Raw genomic sequence first — 6,000 nt, 5'->3', positions numbered from 1 at the left:
TTTAAATTCAAGGGCTAAAATTTAAAACCAAACTTTAGCTCTGTTTTTTTTTCCTTTTGATGAACAATCCCTGTTGACTTGATTCAGATTCGTTGCACTCTTAGAACGCCCTTACCCTCATGTTCATGACGTTCATGACATGTACCAACTCTGAAAGTGCACTCCTTTTCTCGATATGGACTTCATTTTCCATGTACTGCTTATCATAGAATATATAACAGGAGCCCCCCCACCCCGTCCCGTCCTTTACCTACCCAAAGCAAAGTAGTAGGGAACAGGAATGATTTTGGGGATAAATAATGTACACTTTTTACAAAACCTGAGGCAGAGGGCCGGGACTATTTTGCTTTAATCATTCCAGTAACGTCCAGCATGTTTTCTTTGAAACTTCTGTGTATTTAGTGTCGAATCACTTACATGTATGGTAAAATGAGGTAAATATGTATGTCGGTGTTGTTTTTTAGTAGACGATATAGCTGGAAGGCCCTTATTTGTTAACGCATGCAACTTTCGCTTTGTTAGTTTGCATGGCTCTCGATCATGTGTGCACTTTACAATCAAAGAAAACAATGTCTTATGCCGCCACATTTTTTGGGTTGTACCGTTTTCTGTTTTGTTGTTTGTTTTTTTCCATTTATGATTATTTATTATGACTCTCTAAGGGTTGGATGGGGGGTGATTGACTTCATTTACTAGTTCTGCTGCCTATTTGATCATGACCCTGACGATGCTGGAGTTTTACCGTGGTCCCCATGAATGTGTTCCCTGTGGATGTGCACATGAATACAAAAATTTGTTTGTTGTCGGGTATTTTGTTCCTAAACAACGTCTGTAGTGTAAAACGACGTATTTCCCCCCCTCCTCGCCCTCTGGAAACACTCTGGGTACGAATCATTTTAGCGCATCTTGTTCATTTTCCCTTCCCCCTGATGTTTTCCCAAACTTGATTGTTGTGCTTAACTGGTGATGATATGTGAATTCTTTCGTAAGACTATTCTTTATTGTGAGTCGTGTGCTGCGGTGTCGAATTGTGCAACTCAAAAGGCCATGTATGCGTGCCCTGTCCCTTCGGCATTTTTTCCTTTACGTACACGTTGCTGTATATGTGAGCATGAGCATTTGTGTGTGTGTGTGTGTGTGTGTGTGGGGTTGTGCGTGTATGTGTGCTCGTCTGCTGTTGGAGCCCTTGGGCGCAAGGTCTATGGTATGCAGCTCTATCGCTCCAGTTCTGTGCCGACTTCATTCAAATGTTAAGAAAAGTAATAAGACTAAAAAGCCAAAGCATTATGCGAGTACAGAGCACAATGTTACAGTCGACTGTATTGTGTAGTCCACCCTGCCCTTAAGTCTTGTGAACGATCTTGCGTATACATTGACTGTTTTCAATTCCATCGCTTTCAGCGACAAGGTTCTCGATATAAAGATTTATTTATTTGTTTCTATTCATTCTGAACAATATGTATAATGTATACTACACAAGCTTGTTCATTTTAAAGCACTTTCTCCAAAAACAGCTACGTACAAAACAAATATCCCCCAACGATGTTCAAATGTTTTGTGTACTGTATGTTGTTTTTTTTCTTGCTCCCCTCAATGATGCTGTTTATGTTACCATTTTACCCTTGTTCAACTCACTTGCATTGCTTCCTCTGTGCTGGCAATACATTAGACGTAGACATTAGATCAGCTCTGGTTAAAAGAAAATGAAATAAAATAAAAAAAATAAAAATAAAAAAAAAACTGTATACTGACATGGGCACAGATCTGGATGAAAGTTTTCTCAGTTGTCTTATTTTCATTTTTCAACACTGTTTTTGGATGTTTGTCACAAAGACACTGATATGACCAGACAGCACTGGCATAACACAGCACATTGAGAAGGCATTTTGTAAATGAGTGAAAATGACACTACTATATATATAAAAAAAAAAAAAAAACAGTGTACCTTTTAGAGCTTAACTGCATAATAGTCTTTTTGGTTGGGGTTGTTGAGTGCCTCATCACTGCAGGTGAATAAAAAACCCTTAAGTCCAATCCGCATAGCGAGCGAATGGCGACACAACAAAGCTTGAACGCTTCCGCCGTGATCGACGAAGCTGTCTGCTGCTATGTAGACGGTTTTGTAGATATTAACACTCGCTTAGTTTCCACATGTGCTTTAGCAGCTCTCAAAGACTTTTACGTTAACAACGTTGATACAACTTCTCAGTCCAAGGCTAATGAGCGCACCTGCGATCGTGAATTTTCTCAACAGCCCCAGCCACGATCCTCCTTAATTTCATCCCCTTTTGTCACATTCCTTTGATGTATATTACCATTAAACTTTATACCAGTATTCTTGTTTCAGTGTTAGATTTAGAACGAGGAAACGGTTTGTGGAGATGGTGCTCAAACTATAATTTCAGCAAAATGATCATCAGTTACAGAGAATGGCCTGTAATGATGTGATAAAAAACACTATTCTAATTAGAACGGGAAGATGATAAGGATGACATAATTGAATTATACCATTATCAAATGTGATGAATTATATAACTACGATGATTTAAAGAATCCCGAGAAGTTGTTATATTAGTAGTACTATTGAATGCTCGCGATTTTGTCAATCTGAACTGAATCTTTGTCTTGTAATTATTGTAAATATTTCAAAGAGAGAAAAAATTACTTGCATGTCCATGTATAAAACTACTAAAATAGTTCCTGTCAAAGTTGTGAGGTTGATTGATTTTCTTGTTCTTTGCCCTGGTTGCAGTGATTTGCTGCCGACCGCTTTCTCGCTTGTCTTAAAGCAGTATCTGACGCTTTCAGTGATGTCAAGAGTGCTCTATAACGAAGAAAAGGAACAATGCTTTACCATCAGATTCAATAAAATACGTTGCGTTACCTCAGAGAGCCTTTCTGAGGCTCAACTCTGAGGGAAAAAAAGTGCTTCCCTCCATGTACACCATCAATAGGTCTACAGGTCAAATGCACACCATCTGTAGCTTCCAGGCATCTTGAATGCTTTTCTTTGCAGAGGTCCACCACATTGGCAATGGCAAATTTAGAACAATTAGTGGCATTTTTGTGCGTTGCGTGGTATGTGTTTGGACGCTTTCATAATCAGTGTTGGTTAGAAAACCGTGCATGCGTAGACTGTAGCATGGCTGAAACTCAAATGCTCTAGTTAAAGATAATGCAGGATGAGCTCTGCTCTTATACGAAGAGCGCAGTTCTTGGGATTTAGAAGCTTTCTTTAAAAGTACAGTAGGAAAACAATAATGCTCAAAGCAAACAAAAAAACACTCATCTGTGCAATACAAAGAAAAGGGCTCTCTCACACACGCATTTGAAAGCACTGAAGAACGCCGACTTCAATATTATTTTGGGAGTTGAGGGAAACAACAGCCTCTAACCGTGGTTCCAGCCGTCGTTTTACGTGTCACCAAATGTCTTCTCGCCATACTAAGTTGAAAGTCCTTTCAGGGCAGAAACCACAATGAGATGGGCACCAAGGATGGGAGGGAAGAAATTAAATCGATTCCTGCAACTTTGACTGGAATTGCAACTTCTGTCTTTTATTTTCTGTATGTGTATGTGTGTACTGCATTGTAAAAAAAAGGAAAAAGATACAAACAAACAAAATAACTGTCCCTCTCTCCCCCCTCTCTCTTGTAATACTGTTTGCTGTTCTGTTTGGTTAGTGTGGCGTACCAGTATCCCTCTCCTCCCCTAAAACCCTTTGCTATCTTCCTCCCTTCTCTCACAATCTCTCTCTCTCTCTCTCTCTCCCTCTTTTCTCCATGGATCTTTAAGATGAGAACTCTATGCAGATGCTGTCTTTTATAAGTGTGTCAATTTTAAGTTGAAATGAAAATGAAAAAAGAAAAACCCCAACAAACAGATATTATGAACTGAAACAAAAAATAAAGAAAAACGATTGTCCAGTGTACAACTGCTGTTGTTGTCTTCCCTACTTTTACTCCTTTCTCAAATCTTGGGTGGGGTGGAGGACGTCAATAACCTGAAAAAGAAGCTTGTACAGTATATTCATCAAGCATATATTCTGAGTGTTTTTCAAGCTAATTTTCACACTGCACTGCCTGGTGCATCGTCATTATGGATTTAGTTGTTTTTGCCAACTTTCTAGGTGAAATATAAACAGTTGGAGATTCAAGTACTGCCTGCTGGTTATACATAAAAACTAAATTAAATCAATAAAGAGATTTGATCCTGGACAGCCACTGCGGTAGCAGCATCAGGTTTGATCCTCACCTTAATTTCTTCCCTTAATTATATACGTACTATATTGTAATTTGTGAATCATGTGAATGTCAGTTTATAACAACAAAAATTACAGAAGTCCCATCTGAATCAGTTCATGAAATAAGATGTCCTCCTGGAAATTGTCACTCGAATGTCATTTGGCACACTAATTCCAAACTAACGGTGCTAAAGAGGTTTCATCCACTGTAAAGCATTGGACACACTTTCAATTAACTATTAAGCCAGCCACATTCACCCCAGACCCCGGGTGTGCAAAGTAGATAAGTTATTTAGAAAGATAATGGGGTTTTGCTCAATTACGTTGTTATTGATTGCAGCAGAAGATGCCCTGGGAGCTGCGCAAGACCAACAAGTGCTTATCATTACTCTAAATTCATTAATTTAGTCATTGCAGTGAAAACTTGCCAAACTTGGCAGGTATGAAGGGCTGGTTTTCCAGTTGCTAAGCAACAGGCTGTAAATTTTAATTTAAAAATAATTCAGCTACTGAGCGCTGTTTGAGCTACAAGCTTTGTATGTTAATCTTTTATGCCGAGGTTTAGATATATTACTCTCAATTCAGACAAAACATGAAATATGTATGTAATTTCTATAGGTGTAAAATATATATATAAATAAATCCTGGATGATGCATGCCATTTTCCCTCCACACCCTTTAGAAACGCTTTTCAATCATGTATTTTGGACCTAAAACATGGACTTCACAAAACAGGTGTAAACTTGCATGCATTGGACCACGCATAGAAATGGCTCATCTGAAATTGAATTAAGAAGCTGCAAATATTGCATTCTCTTGCCATCAAGCCACTGAAGCGCTGCTTTGAAATTAAATGAATGAAACATGTCTAGGCTGCTAAATAGCTTGCCTGGTTTTAGGGTATTTGACAAACAGACTGTAACTTACCTGAAGGATCTTTCACCATCTAGTGGACACTCCGGGACCTCCAATCAACCTTTCAGTCATTCAAACACAATTCTTCGTCCAGCAGCCCCTGAGAATCAGTTGAATTTACACACACACTGCATTTTACAATTAGTAGTATTCCACAATCAAGAGTTGTCATCATCAAGCTTTATCAAGGCAAGTGTGACTGGTATGTTATATTTCACGTCTTCTAAGATCTGTGACGAGAAAAACTATTTAAGCAGATATTCAACGGTAATATTCACCTCACCCAATGTTGTTTTGGCGTCAATTACGTCAACGCGCCATTTCCGGACACAAACGCGCGCTTCAGTTTGAAGGAAAATAAATATACAACCGTTTCACTGAATACTTTCAGGATACAATGCTTGAATCATATTTAGCACTTGTATGGTGCTCTTTGGTCATTCAGGAGTTGACAGTCGTTGTCACTCTCCTTATATGGAAAGAAATGAGTGAAGATTCCTCAAAAAACGGTTAGCCGGTTTGAAACGGCACGAGGGTGAGTAAATAACGACGGAAATTTCAATCTGGAGTGAGCTATTCCTTTTAGTGCTTACATTTCTCAAATAGCCTAATATGACAATGGTATTTCTGTGTAACCATACATTTTTTATAATCGTTACCTTTGCGATATGCGAGTTTTGTGATCTGCTGCTCGATAACTGACGAAGTAGAATGGCGCGCTTTTCTTCTCGCTGATGTCACGCGCGGGAATTCCTGTCCTGTAGTGCATTACTCATCATGAATGCCATATATAGACACACCTGCTGATTGTTCCTTTTATTGAGTTACTTACTAAATGGTCT

Source organism: Barbus barbus (genome assembly GCF_936440315.1).
Source record: "Barbus barbus genome assembly, chromosome: 19".
Lineage (NCBI taxonomy): Eukaryota > Metazoa > Chordata > Actinopteri > Cypriniformes > Cyprinidae > Barbus > Barbus barbus.
This window is presented reverse-complemented; position numbering follows the sequence as displayed.